We start from the raw sequence: 17,899 nt of genomic DNA, 5'->3' as shown, positions 1-17,899 counted from the left end.
ATACTCTTATTTTATTTTTTGAGTTATGTAATTTAAAATCTATACACAGTAACATGTTCTTAATAATACTTTAAGGATGTTCTTTGGCAGATTTCATTAGAAAAGAAGATGGATATTGAAATTTATGCAATCCCCTCGAATGTCTGCTTTTTTCAGTCATGGAGGGCATCATGTGTTCAATAAAATCTCCTGAATCTTTACTTACCAAATACTTCCTATAGAATCATTTGAGTACAGAGAGACGATGGATCTAGCTGGCTCAGAGATGAAGCCTTAGAATAGGCATTAGAGAATAGGAGGGCTCTGACCAACCAAGAATAAGTCAAATGAATGATGCATGCACAGAGAATCATGGTAATTTTGGACACAATGGATTTAGCATGTTTATAAACATAATGTTTAAAATTTTTTTTCCGAAAGTAAGCAGTAATCTGAAATGTTTTGCATTCAGAATAGAGTTGTTTTCCTGACAGATACATTGTTAGATAAGTTTGCCTGCCAGTTGGTACTACTGGTGAGAAACCATTAAGACAATCAAGCTTGTGGTTCCATTAGAGTCAGGAAGAGATACCAAGAAGAGGTGTATAGGTTGAGGAAATCAGACAGACCAACAGATTGGAACTCTCCATGAGAATAAGGAGCAGAATGGGTGAGAATGATATGAGTAAAAATTTGGACTGATGGGGCTGGTGTTCAGAGGGTAAATACTGCTATATATTTCTGAGGTAAGGCTTTTCTAGGTCTTAAAGTTTCCGAGATGTGTCCCTGAAAATAGATGGCTGAAGGAGTCTCAATGAGAATACTGTTGAAGTAAAATAGATCCAGGATGAGTCAGTTACATGAACAGCAAAGTATCTCATCATTATGACAGAAGTTTTGGACCAGGTGGAAGATATGCATCTTTACCAGTGAATAAGGCCAAGAGACTCAAAGGAGAGTAGCTGACTTTATGTTTCCTGTCACTTTTCTATGCAACTGTTGTTTGACCTTCACGTGACTGGCTTTCCGTCATGCTGTTGGTCTAATATTTCTGACTCTCTGCCCTGTAGGCTAGTGGTAGACTTGTACATGCTGGCTCTCTTGAAAACCAAGATAGTAGATTTTAGATGCACTCAAACTTTTATTATTTCTATTCATGTTAATAATGCTAATAACAAATAACACTCACTGAGTGCTTACTGATAAGGCCTGCATTGTACCTTGCAATTTAAATGTATTATTTCACTTAAACCTTACAACAGGGTTATCTGTCAGTTATCTCTGACACAGATGAGGGAAAGTCAAGGCACAGAGCATTTATAACTTGAGAGTAGTGAAGCAATTTTGAACCCAGGCATGCTTACAATGAAAGATATTCGGAATAAAAATAGGTGTGATAATTAATTTTGTATATCAACTTGAGTAGGCCATGGGATGCTCAGATATTTGGTTAAACATTACCTCTAGATATGTCTGTGAAGGTGTTTCTGTATGAGGTCAGCATTTGCATCAGTAGATTGAATAAAGCAGATTTCCCTCCCAATATGGGTGGCATCAGGTTTATTAAGGATCTGAATAGAACAAAAAGGCAGAGAAATGTGGAATTTGCTCTCTGCCTGAGAGTTTTTGAGCTGAGAAGTAGGTTTTCTTCTTGCACTTGGACTGACATGTAACATCATTGGCTCTCTTGGTTCTCAGACTGCGACTTACATCACCAGCTCTCCTGAGTCTCCAGCTTGTGACTGCTGATTGTTGGAATACTCAGCCTCCATAACCATGTGAACAAATTCCTTATAATAAATCTCTTTATATGCTGTTGGTTCTAATTGTCTATAGAATCCTTACTAACACAAAGGAGTAACAAAGTATAGGTAGGTCTTTTTTGCCCCAGTGTAGATCTATATCATTTCCTATTCTCCTACTCCCCTCTTTCTGCCTTCATGCAAATTCTAAGAATATCGTCATTTCTTCTATTGAGTTTCTGATCTATCTAGCAGTGAATATTCAGTGGCACCAACCAAGTAAGACAATAATTTAATAAGAATGCTTGAGATTTTATTCTTTTCCAACTTTGATGTAACATTGCCTGTAGCTTTCTGGGTAATTTTCAGAGTACACAGGGATGTCATATGGCTGACACCTAAACACCTACACACTTATCTAAAAACAAAAATCCACACTAAATAAAATAAGCACAGTTCTCACAATGCAATATTGTACCAGCTATTGTGATTTTGTTATAAATAATCCCAAGTGAAGAACATTAGAAATAGATATGCATTTATATCTATCTTTCTATTATAGAGGTAAATAAAAATAAAGTACTGATAAAATAGGTGATTTTCTCAATAATATCTATGCACTCTTATATTCTAATCACCCACACATTGGTACTTACTTAAATGGTTGAATAACATTATTTGCAACCACGTAAACATTTGTACAGCATTACTTATATTTTCAATTAAATACTCAAATTATGCCCTATTTCACTGATATATGCAATAAATAAAAGTAAGATTTAAACAAAATATAACAAAGCTTGAAGGCAAGATGAGTGTCTTTTAAAAGCTGTTTCCTAGTCTTGTGCATCAGAAATAGAAGTAAAACAGAAATGGCCAGAGTTGGCTTTAATGTTTATTTTACATTTAAGACAACATATTCAGTAATGTGTTTATGGAGTTTCTGATCCAGAGCACATTACAAAGAAATGAATTGCCTGTTACTGGGCTTCACTTCTAGAATATATATGTATACATATTTTCTACAGTTATATATATATATATGTGTGTGTGTATATATACACACACACACCTGTGAGTAATATATATATATATATATACATACATATATACATATATACATATATATACACATACACGTATATACCTATATATATACATGTATGTGTATATATATGTATATGTATATATGTATATACATATATACATATGTATATGTATATATATATACACATATAGATATGGTATATACCTATATATGTGTGTGTGTGTGTGTGTGTGTGTGTGTGCGCGCGTGTGTGTGTTTAATTGCAGCTAAAATGAAGGCACCTGTCTTAAGCAGTCGGGTACTGGAGGCTAAAGTGAAATCATCGTTCATATTTTACAAATCTTAAGGGACTTGTGTTTAACCCAAGACCTTCAAATGTAACTGATTGATGTGATGTGACAAATTACAAGTAGTATATAATGGGTTATTTTGGACACTTTGGGAACTGCATTTTTCTTTTGCCATATTCATGCTTCTATTGACAATGCTTTCTATATTCAAATTCTGCTACCCAGCACACTGCAAGTGTTAGAGGTACATAATTAATTTTTTTCTCAATAATTTTTTTTTGCATAAAATCTAGGAGCTCTATAAATCTCCCTCAGATGTGCAAATACATGAGCACTCCAGGAAAGAAATATAACCGAGAGCAACCTGGAGTTGCTCATCACACCATGGTTCTTATCTGGTCCCATAGATCTCCCTGAACATGTGTTAATGGAATATTAAGCAAGCTTGATCTAACTGCAGAGACTGTAGAAAGGAATCCAAAAAAATCCTTCATTCAACTTGCAGTTTTTCAATCTCTTCTATTCTCATATGAAATGTTACTACATGAGTTTCTTTCTATCCACTGTAAAATGACAATTATAAAAATGTAATCTTTTATGAATATATGTATGTGTATATTCATATTCACACATTTATATTATATATATACTTATATATAAGTAGTAGAGAAGAATGGAAGTGATAAACTGAAGTTTACTCATTCCCATGTTCACTCAAGCAATATTTATTAAGTACTTATTATGTGTCAAACATTGTACTAGGTGCTATAGAAGTAACTCTTTAAACAAAAGTTTGCATTCTAAGTGGAAGAAAGGAGATCCTTAGTCAAAGAATTATGTAAAAAATAATGTAACTACTATTATGGTAAGTGCATAATAGAAGTGCTACGTGCTGTAAGAATACATAATTGAAGAATCAAAACCAGTTATTTGGGGGAGGAAATTGGGAAAGGGTAGATTTGGTGGTGAAATTGACATTTTAAGTTGCAACCTGGAATATGAGTTGCAAGGTAAAGAGGATTAGCAAGTGATATTCATCATAAAAGATCCATTCCTTGGATTATACATTCAGAAATCTCTGAGAAAAAGAGCAGCTAATGAATAAAAGTTAGGCATCAAGTCCGTGAATGATTAGTAATTCTACCACCACCACTGCATATGAAACATCATTTTGCAGCTAAAGACTGAGGCCAAAAAAAAAATGGTTTTTGAGAAGAAAACTAGTTTATTGCTTATATCTGCACCAGCTCCCATTTTCTCTGTAAATCCTTTTATCTTGACCTCATACAAAGTCCTAAAGAAGGATTATAAAACAACAAAAGAAGCAGTATTTGAATAAAAGGCAAATAATAAACAGAAGACCACAATATACATTTGTTGTAGACATAACATAAATCTCTGTTGGAAAATTCTGGTATGCAAAAAATGAAACTTCTTCCTTCCTGATGCTACAGCTATAGGGTGTTATTCAGTGCCAAGACATGGACTGAGGACAGGGCATCTGTTCTCAAACATCAGCTCAGAGTTGACAGTGAATTATCACTGTCCCTGCCTATGTGGCCCCGTGACATCTAGTGGTTCTCCATAGTTTCTGAGTTATTCCTGGGGGGCAAACTTCTGCTTGTAATCCCATTTGACTGATGTACCATGCTATTATTTCTATGCTGGTTCCTTGCCTTTCAGATGTTGTAGCTGGGAAGCACGGTATCGCAATCCTATTTTTCCCAGATCTATGTATATGTCCATATTTCTCTACTCCCCTAGCCAGGGGTAATCTTGGAATCTGAATGAAATCTTTCTTTTTTCACGCTTTTTCAAACCACCTTGTATATGCTTACCGCTATAGGGCTTTCTGGACACAAAATTTAGGAGGTAAAAGTGTATTCATTGCTTTCTGCCAGGCCACAAACTCGCCTGAAGGAAAAAAGGACAAAATTTGCCAACTGCCTAAAGAGGGGAAAATTAAAGAAAAATGAAGGGGAGGAAAGAAAAGACAAATTAAGATTTCAAAATGTTTTCCAAGCAAATATGGAATAAGAGTGGTCTACAATAGATGATTGAAACAAAAACAGAGAATCCATTTTCCAGTGGAATAAAATTGAGCCTTCAAGTCTCCCTCACATAAATGTCCACTGCCTTCTGCACCTCCACATATCCCAGTTGATAGCCTATTTGCCACATGGTCATTTCACACTTGTCACGTTCTACCTTAAGACAGATCAGGTGTCTTGCTTTCCTTGTTTCCCCCTTAAAAACCACTTCAGTATTTGGCATATAACTACCACTGACTGTTTGCTAAACAAATTACTAAACACACACGGAAAAAGAATATTTTAACCACAGCATTTCAAACACATGAAAATCAAAAGAAATACTGACATAGTGGTTAAAAGAGAAACCAAAAGGTAGGCAATGACCTTCATGATGACAGTACTCAGCCTCTTTGTCTGAATCTCTGGAATCACACGTAAAGTCTAGTACATACTAGATCTAGAGGCTTGTTGAAATGTTGAAAAAAATGCTTAGTGTATGTATTTCCATAACTGATTCTTTCATAACACTCTTTGGTGATATTTAAAAAATTGCATATATGGTCTAATTCCTTGTTGTGGCATATTCACAAATATTTTCAAGAACAAGTAGCTTACCACTTAGAAATATAAGATATGAAAACATATATATGCGTGTGTGTATATGTGTGTTTGTAATGTATAATATATATATACAAATATATGTGTGTGTGTTGTATATATATATTATATTATACAATATATATAGAGAGAAATTTGCATATAATGTATGTGTATATTGTGTGTGTACTGTATATATATATTGTATACCGTATATATATATGTATACACACACACACACACACATACACACACACACACACATACATATAGAAAGAGAGAGAGAGAGAAGTTTGTGCAAAAGGCCAGGAACTGGAAGGTTTCCAATGAAATCTGCATTGAGTCACAGGCTTCATTCCCTGAACTGAATATTATAAAACAGAGGGATGGCATGCAGGCAGTTTCTTAGTGCTTTTGGGATTACCACCTGTGGAAAGGAAGGGATTGTACTAGAGAATTTGCAATCTCAGGAATGGCCCTGTGAGGAGCTTGAGTGACTCAGTCAGTTAAGAAACTTACTATTGGCAAGCTCAGGTCATGATCTCAGGGTTTGTGAGATCCAACCTGCATTGGGCTCTGTGCTGACACTGCAGAACCTGCTTGGGATTCTCTCTCTCCTTCTTTGTTTATGCCTCCACCACTTGCACAGTCTCTCTTTCTCTCTCTCTCCAAATAAATAAACTTTTTAAAAATGAAAAAAAATAGCCCTGGACAAACCCATGGGAGCTTTGAACCTGAGATGGCTGTATACATTTTTCTCAAGTTCTGGGAAGGTGTCTAAATATTTGTATCCATGTTATTGAAGATTGCCTACCCCGAAAAAGATTCATGCTTATTACAAGACTCTTCAGCTAAAGAAATTTGGAAAAGGGCTTACAGCATTCCCAGCAGGTAGAGACATAAGTCCTTCATTATTAACAGGAGATTTACTAGAAGAGGCACAGCATAACATTCATTATACATGGTATTTAAGGCAAACAGTGAAAAACAATGGTGTTCATATGAGCAAATAAGTCAATAGAACAGAATTGAGAGTAAAATACAGACTATTCCACACTTGCATTAGAACAATTGTATTAAAATTAGGACAAGAAAATAGATCCTTAATACTCTCCATTCACAAAAACATATTTCAGATAATTAAGGACTTAAATGGAAAAAATAATTTAAAACTATCAGAAGAAAATGTATTAGATACTTTCACTCACAGGAGGACATGATTTATTAGGTAGCACCCTAGATCACATGTTATTAAGGAAAAACAAAATAAAGTTTACAATATTAAATTAAAAAATATATGACAATATATTGTAAACAAAGTAATAGACTGAGAGCCTATTTGAACATAAAAGGGCAAAGTAATATATACATAAACATATACACTGTAATAATAGCCTACTGTTGACTAGAAGACTTACCAATAACATAATCAATTAACACATTTTTGTATATGCATTCTATACTGTATTTTAAAAATGAAATAATATAGGGGCGCCTGGGTGGCGCAGTCGGTTAAGCGTCCGACTTCAGCCAGGTCACGATCTCGCTGTCTGTGAGTTCGAGCCCCGCGTCGGGCTCTGGGCTGATGGCTCAGAGCCTGGAGCCTGTTTCCGATTCTGTGTCTCCCTCTCTCTCTGCCCCTCGCCCGTTCATGCTCTGTCTCTCTCTGTCCCAAAAATAAATAAACGTTGAAAAAAAAATTAAAAAAAAATAAAAAAAAATGAAATAATATAGAGAAGAGAAAATGTAATTAAGAAAATCATAAGGAAAAGAAAATACATTTACAGTACTGTGCTGTAAAATATCTGTGTATAAGTGGACCTTCAGAGTTCAAACCCATATTATTTATATATATGTATTTAAATTATAACATAAATTACTATGAAAAAGATGAACAATGAAGTAATAAAATGGGTAAGGACTATACATAGGCAATTCAAATATGAAGAAATCCAAAGGGCCATTAAACTTAAAAAAAAAAAAACCTGAATCTTAATTGTAAATTTAGGCAAATTAAAACAATGATATATTTTGTCATATCAGATTAGCAAAACAAAATCTGAAAATATCAAGATTTGGTATATAGGAGACAAGAATTTTCATGTAACAGTCCTAATGATGTATTGGTAAAACAACTTTGGAAACCAGTTTTGCAAATCTAATAAGGTTAAAATGCACAACTATAAAACCCTACATGTATAAGGGATATATAAAAGGATATGCATTATAACATTATTTATAATCTAAAAAATAACCAAACCCAGGTGCTTGGGTGGCTCAGTTGGTTGAGCATCCAACTCCTGGTTTCCGCTCAGGTCATGATCTCACAATATTGTGGGGTCTGGGCCGGGGCACCGGCAGCGGGGAGCTTGCTTGGGATTCTCTCTCTCACCCTGTCTCTCTCTGCCCTTCCCCCACTCACGCTGTCTCTGTGTCTCTCAAATACACTTTAAAACAATTAAATAAAATTTATTTAAAAAAACCAAACCAACTGTTTATCCAGTGGGGAATATAAAATTGTATTATGATATGTACAGCATGTCTAGAAAGCAATACAGTGAAAGAAATATTGATAGAGTGTAACAACATTTTTATAAATTAAAAACATTAAATTCTCTACATCTGCATACATAGTAAAATTACAAAAACATGTGCTTTAAAGTATATAGCATATTCAAGACGTTATCTGACTTTCTCAAAGGAGTAGAAAAAAATTTGAAAGGAAACAAATAGAACTTCACCTTGATCTGGAATTTTCTGTCCAAAACATTTTACCTAAAGAAAAAAAAAAATGTTTGTAATTCTCGTGCTAGGTAACAGAATGATGGTAACTGTTCTCTATACACTTCCGTACTTTAAAACACTCTTCAAAATAAAATAACTATTGTCAACATGTCAGTTATTTCTTTTTTTAAGTGTATGTATTTATTTTGAGAGAAACAGAGACAGTGCAAATGAGGGAGCAGCAGGGAGAGAGAGAAAGAGAGAGAGAGAGAGAGAGAGAGAATCTCAAGCAGGCTAAGCACTGTCAGCCCAGAGCCCAACGTGGGGCTGGAACCCAAGAACTGTAAGATCATGACCTGAGCTGAAACCAAAAGACAGACACCTAATGACTGAGCCACCCAGGTGCCCCTCGATGTCAGTCATTTCTAACTCAATCTACAGGTTCATCAATTCATCAATGCAATCCCAATAAAAACCACACCAAATTATTTTATGGATATTCACAATTGATTCTAAAGTTTATATGGAGGGGCAAAAGATGGAGAATACTTAATACAATATTGAAGAAGAACAAAGTTGGAGGGCTTATGTTATCCAACTTCATAAACTTACTATAAAGCTACTCATCAAAACAGTGTAGCATTCGTGAAAGAATAAACAAATAGGTAAGTGCAAGAGAATATAGAGATGACAATAGACCCCCATAAATGTAATTAACTTATATGTGACAAAAGAGCAAAGGCAATGTAATGCAGCAAAACAGTCTTGTCAACAAATGGTGCTAAGACAACTAGACAACTAGACTCCCACATGCAAGAAAGTTAATCTAGACCAAGGCCTTGCATCATTCACAAAAATTAACTCAAAATGGATCATAGACCTAAATGTTAAACACCAAACTAGAAGATAGTGTAAGAGAAAACCTGAATGATGTTGGGTATGGTGATACCTTCTTAGATAGAATACTAAAGACACACTCCATAAAAGAAATAGTTGATTAGCTGGACTTCATTAAAAATAAATTTCTGCTCTGCAAAAGACAATGTCAAGAGAATAAGAAGACAAGCCACAGACTGGGAGAAAATACTTGCCAAAGACATATCTGGAAAGTGACTTATCCAAAATACGCAAAGATTTTTTAAAATTCAAAAATGAGAAAACAAATAACTTGATTAAAAAGTGGACAAAAGACTTTTTCAGACACCTCACCAAGTATAATAATTATTATACAGATGGAAAATAAGCCTATGAAAAGATGCTCCATATCATATATCATTAGGGAAGTAAAATTAAAACAATTATGTGACACTACTACATGCTTATAAGAATGGCCAAGATCCAGAACACTGATGACACCAAGTGCTAGTGAGGACACGGTACCCGAGAACCTCTCATTCACTCCTTGTAGGAATTCAAAATGGTACAGACACTTTGGAAAACAGTTTGGTGATTTCTTACAAACTAAACCTTCTCTTATATGATCCAGCAAATGTGCTCCTTAGTATTTCCCCAAAAGAGCTGAAATCTTACATTGACATACAAACCTGCGCATAGTTGTCTACTGCAGCTTTCTTCACAATTACCAAAATTTGGAAGCAACCAAAATGTCCTTCAGTAGGTGAATGGACAAATATACTGTGGTATATCCAGACAATGGACTATTTTTCCGTGTTTAAAAAAAATGAAGTGATAAGCCGTAAAAAGGTGTGGAGGACACTTACATGCATATTGCTAAGTGAAATAAGCCAATCTGAAAATGTACATGCAATATAAATGTACATGCAATATAATTACAGCTATAGGACATTCTGGAGAAGGCAAAGTTATGTAGACAGTAAAAACATCAGTGGTTTCCACGGGTTGGGCAAGGGAAAGGTTGAATAGGTAGAGCACAGAGGATTTTTAGGGCAGTGAAACTACTCTGTAGGATACTAGACGTTTGGACACATGTCATTCTACGTTCGTCTAAAGCATAGAATGTACAAGAGTGAACAAAAAAAAATGTAAGCTATGGACTTTGGGTGATAATGATGTGCCAGTGTAGGCTCATTAATTGTAACAAATGTAGCACTGTGGTGGGAGATGTTGAAAAGAGATGAGACAGTGCAAGTGTGGGAGTAGGGGTATATGGGAAATCTCAGTACTTTCCTCTTAGTTTTACTGTGAACCTAAAGAAGAAAGACCTAAAGAAAAAAAGAGTACTTTTTTTTTACCATATAAATAAAACAGTATTTCCTTCTTACCTTTAAAACGAGAAGATATGTGACATTTTGCTAACGTAGTTTCAAAGTATAAATTGTCAGGAACTTCAAAGTAACTGCCTCTTTTTGGTAAAATATATTATCTCTAGTTCAGTGTCTGATTTTGCTGAATCTTCTGATTCCAACTGTCCTCTCAGGCTTAATGTCTTCTCCATTTGGTGTTTTATTTAATCCTGGGTTTCAGTTCAAACAGTATACCAGGTAGTCAATAGAAAATATGATATAATTGATCCAAATGAATGAGTGGCCCAGAAAATCACCAATAGCTATTTCACTGACTAGTATTTATTTATATTCTATCTTTTTCCCCAGAAGTTTTGAGGAGCCTTTCAGAAAAAAGCAAATGCAAAGTGTAGAATAGAAATCGAAAAACAGGTACAAGGGTAAGAGAAGATTAACACAAAAAAAGTCAGCTATAATTCAGTTTTGACTCCGAGTATCCAGGCATCAAGGTCAAAAGGAGAAACATGCTCAGTTATATAGTTTGTAGAAAGAAAAATATTATTTTAGTTTCTTTTCAAGACAAAGTTTTTCCTATTACTTAATTTTGTAAGAAATTTCCCAAGTGGGACTTAATATAATGGCTACTAATTGATGTAATAGGTACAATGTCTTTTGATTCTTTCCTGTAGGAAAATTAAAAAAAAACAAACTATAGATAGATAGATAGATAGATAGATATAGATATAGATATATAGATACATAGATATCAGTTTATAACTTGGAAATGGAACCCAGGAAGGATAATTCTGGTAGGAGCTAAACTAATGTGCTTCAACCATTTAAGCCTTTGATGGTCTAAGTGCTTTAACTATCAGGTCTCTTATTTTATTAACCGTTGGATAGTAGCTGTATTATTTGCATTAGATGACAACGGAATTCAGAAGAATATCTTTAAAATATTGAGAAAGAATTTATTGAGAAAAAAATTTTGCAAAATTCTCATATGCCTCTTGCCAGGCTTCTCCACGTATTTGTGCAGATTGTGCCTGGCCCAAAAGCTGAGTGTGCCAGTGGCAACAGAAATGTAGCCTGCAGTCCACTCCCTGAGACTTTATACCAGAATATGGGGTAGCTCATTGTAATTAATCTACCTAGAGGCAGTTCCCTGCTTGTGACAGATGGCCCATTTAACATTCATTCCTAATCCTCATCTTGTTTGGCCACCTACATTATAAAGGATGACAAAACTAAAAAAGAATATTACTTGCTATGCAATCAACTCAATTTCCTAGATTTCTATAGTAAGTATGAAAAGATTTTTGTGGATTAATCTGAACATCTATTTGTATTTATTCATTTCCTAAATCAGAAATCAAAGACTATATTGTAACTTTCTCAACTCCCTCTGGAACCAGACAGGGCCCTGTGACCCTATTCTTTATTTCTTCTGTTGAATGCAGATATGATGACTGAAACTGAGGTAGCCATATTACAACCATGAAATGCAGCCTTGTCAGCTCTGGCATTACTTAGCTGCCAAAGCCAGGAGCTGCCTAGGTCCGTCATTTTCTCCTTTTCTGTAGGAAAAAGAATCCATTTTGTTTACAACACTGCAAGTTGAGTTTTCTGTTTTTACATCTAACACATTCCTTACTGATACAGTGCCATGATAGTAAAATGGGCACCAACAACGACAATATGCTCACTGCAAGTTCATAGTGCTATATAGCTCTTTTAATTCTGACATAACGGATACTCTACTTCTAGCCTGTTCTCTCCAAAGCATATTGGAGTCTATTTTAAGATAATTTGTGTGTGTCTTTGATGGTCAGGGTTTGTTAGAGAACATTTACCAGCAGCATGCATGTGTAACATTGTTCAGTCACTGTTGAGTCATTAGCTCCAAATTATGCATCAAATACCTCATAGCCTCTTTTTGGAAGAGACTTCCCACCCACCCCATCACTTTTTTTCCCCCTCAGATTAAATCACTCGTATATAAATGGCAAGCCTCTTCTATTTTATTCTAAGAAGTAACATAAAGTCATTTAATATAACAACATGAAGGACAAAATTATTCCCATGGAAGCCTCTGACCTTTCCATGGCACTTTCAAATGTTTATTTTTATAACCTGCTTTGAGAATATCCCTTTACAGGCAGTAGGTTTGGAATTTACATCTTATCCAAGTCCAACAGAATCCATGTTAATAGACTTCCATTCTGCTTTGTTCTTCTATAACATTTCCCCAGAGCTCATCACTGGGCTTGAACCCAAAATTCTGTCCTCTTTTTCCTATACTCCAAGCACCTGATAAATAGGCAAACAGATTCTGGGGCATGGGTAGCACTGCCAGAAGATGATGCTCAGTAGTCCCCTAGTGGCCTGAAAGAGTTCATGCAGTTTACTGAAATGCTTATTCTGCTCTGTGGAGGTGTGAGAGATTCATTAGGCAGCAAGATCATTATGTATTTGCCAATTAGTACCTTCCTTTCCAGAAGGCACAGGAAGTACACTCATAATTCCACTTTGTCTAGGTTTGTTCTAGGTATGCAGTCAGTCCATCCAGCTGTCATAATGTATCATCATCTGAAATTTTGTTTTCGAGTTTGGGATGTAGTCTCTGAGTTAAAAGACCCTTTAGGAGCTAGTGACAGTAATCCACTTATCTGGAGCAAAGATAAATAAATAAAAATTAAAAATAATTAATAATAAGGATACAGTGCTTTCAGAAGGAACTCGAGGGAAGAAATGATACCTAGATTATGAAGGAATGGAATCAGGGAGGCCATCAAAAATCTGGGCAGCTGCTCTTGCAGATTTGGGGTTGAAGTGATTTGTTTCTGCTGCTTTCTGTAAGGCTGATGCATTTTTGTTTTTTCCTCTCTCTTCACAGATATTTCTTTGATGTTGCATGAATTTGGGCAAACATGCCTTCCTCTAACACTGGCAACCTTAGCAAATGACACAGATCAATCTGTAATTTTTTCATCTCATTTTTAAATGCTAGAGAAAAAAAATGGCCAAAAATGACAATGACAATGATAATTATGGGTGATGTTGGTAGTGATGTTGATGGTATTTTTGTTTTTTATTTACTATGGACAATATCCTGTGAAAACGCCTTAATGCATTTTTAAATTTCATCCTCACCAAGCCCCTGTAATTCCATTTAATGGTGATGAAGATGATACCTAGAGATAATAACTAATTTTCCTAAGTAACTTGCCTGCTAATGAACCCAAGTTACCTGATATCAAAGTGGTATCCCAGTCTTCTGTATAATCAATGGTGGGTTGATATGAGATCAAGCAGGACAAACATGAGAAATAAGTCCCTACCCCTATAAAATAGCAAGGCAATTCTCAGAGAAAAAGTGCTGTTATGAATTACTTAAACAATGCCATCATAGTCTTCTACACATGGCCATACCTTTCTCAAATCCTCCAGTGAGGAGCATGAAAATCTCCCTCTATTGGACTATGTTTATCTTCCAGTCTTTTTATCCATGACATTCTTTGTTTCCTATTTTCCAGTTTCTCAGAGTTATTTGCTGTTTATAAACAACATGAATGGCCACACCTCTGAGTTCATCATGCAGCCTAGAATGGCCTTTTCTTGTTTTTTTTTTAAAGTTTATTTATTTATTTTGAGGGAGAGAGAGAGTGAGTGAGCACAAGGTGGGGGGAGGAACAGAGAGAGAGAGGGAGAGAGAATTCCATGCAGGCTCCACACTGTCAGTGCAGAGCCTGATGTGAGGCTCAATCTCACAAACCATGAGATCATGACCCGAGTTGAAATCAAGAGTCATATACTTAACCAACTAAGCCACCAGGTGCCCTGGAATGGCCTTTTTCAATCTACTAAAAGTTTATTCAACTTCTCAAGCTCAGTCCAAATGTTGTGTCTTTCATGAAATAATCACTGACCACCATCCCCCACAGATGCCTTTTTACTGTTACCATAGCACATGGTTAATAATATATATGTTTACCATTCAGTTCTATTACATTGATATTAACATCTAGAATGTGAGCTTCCTGAAGGTGAACATTATTTTTTTTTAATTTCTATATCCTCAGCATAAAACAAGCACTTAATAAATAAACAAACATTAAATTCAACGGATACTGGTTGAACAGGTATAAATCATGAATTCAATAACCTGTTATTTTATTTACTTACTTATTTGAGAGACAGACAGACAGACAGAGCCTGAGAGGGGGAAGGGCAGAGAGAGACGGAGACACAGAACCTGAAGCAGGCTCCAGGCTCTGAGCTGTCAGCCCAGAGCCTGACAGGGGGCTTGAACTCATAAGCCTTGAGATCATGACCTGAGTGGAAGCTCGGTGCTTAACCAACTGAGCCACCCAGACGCCCTGACATGACTTTTAGTCCCTCCATATTTGTGTTTTCAGATTTGAAATTGATATTGCCTGCCTATACTTTTCTGCCATATAATGTATTCAATGCTCTATTGCTAACCAAGCCAAAACAATTTTAAGCTGGTGACCAGAGGACCATCCCTTTATTGCCATTTGTTTCCCAGAGCAATTTTGTCCTTATTGCACTGGATTCCCAAACAATATTGCATGGGAATTTTCTACAGTGTCCACTGAGAGGTCGGGTATCCCTTAACAATATAAAAAAATATTGTTGGTCCAGAGAGTTTAAGAGGACCAACTTTAGAAAATGGAGTCAGAGTTGTCATACATAAATCATAGTGTATAATAGTGTATACTTTGGAATCAGCAGTAATAACTAGCTCTGGGACATTAAGGTAGTTACATACCTGTTGTATGCCTCATTTTATCCTTTTGTAAAATAAAAATGAAAATAGCTGCTTGTAAGGCAGTTGCACAGATTAGAGATAATGACAATGTACCCAATTGACATAATAAGCATTCAATAAATATTAACTATTATTATACAATCTACCACTTTTTCTTCTTCCTTTAGTAGTTTTGTCCTCCAGTACCTCCCAGACCCATTTTACCACTAGGAGGAAGCTCTTTAAATCCTCCTTCTCATATCACTGCAGAATAACTCCATAGCAGAATCTTTGAATCCAAATATTCACTTGAGGAGTGCCTGGGTGGCTCAGCCAGTTGAATGTCTGACTTCTGCTTAGCCATGATTCTATGTTTGTGGGTTCGAGCCCCATGTTGGGCTTTGCACTAGCAATGTAGAGCCTCTTCACATTCTCTGTCTCCCTCTCTCTATCTGCCCTTCCCCTGCTCCCATGCTCTAAAAAATAAAAAAAAAAAAATAGACATAAAAAAACCCACAAATATTCACTCAAGGTCTCTGTCAAAAAGCACTTCTTTAGGATGCCCCCAAATAGCCTCAATCTCCTACTGAATGTTCTTAGGGATTATGTAATTTCCTCCTGAAACATACATTCATGAAACCTGTCCATGGTGTTTCATGCTATACTTGAACATTTTGTTAACAGGAAACTCATTTTCTCCTATGGTACTCCTTCCTTCTTTGGATAAATACCACAGTTAGAAACTATTTCTTTAATAGAATGGAAACTTATTTTTCACTGGCTTCTACCCCATGGCCTTAGCTTATACCTAGTTTTGAATTCTGATCCTGCCATTTTTAAGCTGTGAAATTAGGCAAGTTACATACTTGCTGATTTACAAAATGGACTCAATTATAGACAACTCAGATTTTTGTGTTAGTAGTGAATGAGTTGAAGTATATGGAGCTCTTAACATAATTCTAGGAATATGGTAAATGCTAAATATTTGGTATTTATTATTAATATTATGTTAATTTTCACTAATACAGTCTTAAATTGCATTCATTATTTTTAGACTGACTTGCTCTCCATAACAGTTTCTAAGCAAACAGGGAAAAATGTCCTTACTAGGTGGGAAGTAGTTACATAAATACCAGAATCCTTTGGTTCAAGCCCCTTCTATACTAATGCCTCTTTTGTATCATAGAAAGTACTATTTAGTGTCTGGTACTCAGTTTGCTTTTTCTGTGCAATAATTTTCTTTATTCATACCTGAGTATAGTGAAATTAAATGAAATCATTCCATTTACAGCAATGTGGGTGGAACTGGAGGGTATTATGCTAAATGAAATAAGTCAGAGAAAGACAGATATCATATGTTTTCACTCATCTTGATAAAACTTATCTTGAGAAACTTAACAGAAGACCATGGTGGAAGGGAAGGGGGAAAAGTAGTTACAAACAGAGAGGGAGGGAGGCAAAGCATAAGAGACTCTTAAATACAGAGGACAGACTGAGGGTTGATGGGGGTGGGGGAGAGGGGAAAATGGATGATGGACATTGAGGAGGGCACTTGTTGGGATGAGCACTGGGGATTGTATGTAAGTCAACTGACAATAAATTATATTAAAAAAAAAAAGAAAATGTGTTGTAGTCATCATCTGGAGAAGTTTAGAGTGAAAAGAAGAAGAGGTATGGAAACCAGGTCCTGTAATGAAAAAGAGAAGATTTTAGGAGTGTTTAGGAGCTTAAATTTGAGAGGACATGATACATAGCTTTGTTTAAATGGCTGCCATGTGGTCTTTCCCTAGCAAATCATTGTGTATGGTTTCAAATGTGAGAGCTAGGACTAGGGGCAGGTTTCAGCTCAGCACAAGTAAGACAATGTGAGAAAACAGATGCTGGATACCACTTGCCAGGAATACTGGAGGGTGTCGGGGAGGGGGGGGGTTGATGAATAACCAGAAAATTCCACACAACTGTGAGATTCAGTAATCTTAAAAAAAACTACTTCACAGAAATCTTGCAGTCTTTCCTTTTTTCTATTGTTTCTTCTTAGTCACAGCTAATTTATTGAAATGTTCCACAAATAATTTATGTTATGTCTTTAGAAATGACTCTTAAGACTGTGCTATGTGTCTGCAATAGGAACGGTCACCTTTGTAGAATTTAGATTCTGAAGCTACAGACTGCGAAGTGGGTGAATGCCGTGTAGATCTGGCAGGAAGATGGTGATGTGAGACACTTGTTTCTATTTCTTGTGTTCCTGAATTACTATTTAAAATATATATATATATGTATATATATATATATATATACACAGTATATATATACACATATATGAGAGGGGGGATTCACAATGCTTAAAATTTTAACGTTTAAAGCGACTTCCTTTCCTCCAACTTCCATCTACCAGACTAGGTAAAGAATGCTATTTTTTCAGTTCAAACATTTCTCTGTTCACCTGTGGCAAGCCTATTAAAATAGTGCCCACAACATCAGCATTAACCATGTCCATGGATGCTTTATTCT

The sequence above is a fragment of the Lynx rufus genome, unplaced genomic scaffold (assembly GCF_022079265.1).
Source record: "Lynx rufus isolate CCGP_SWC_20201006 ecotype Redwood Valley unplaced genomic scaffold, mLynRuf1.p SCAF_1, whole genome shotgun sequence".
NCBI classification, from domain to species: domain Eukaryota; kingdom Metazoa; phylum Chordata; class Mammalia; order Carnivora; family Felidae; genus Lynx; species Lynx rufus.
This window is presented reverse-complemented; position numbering follows the sequence as displayed.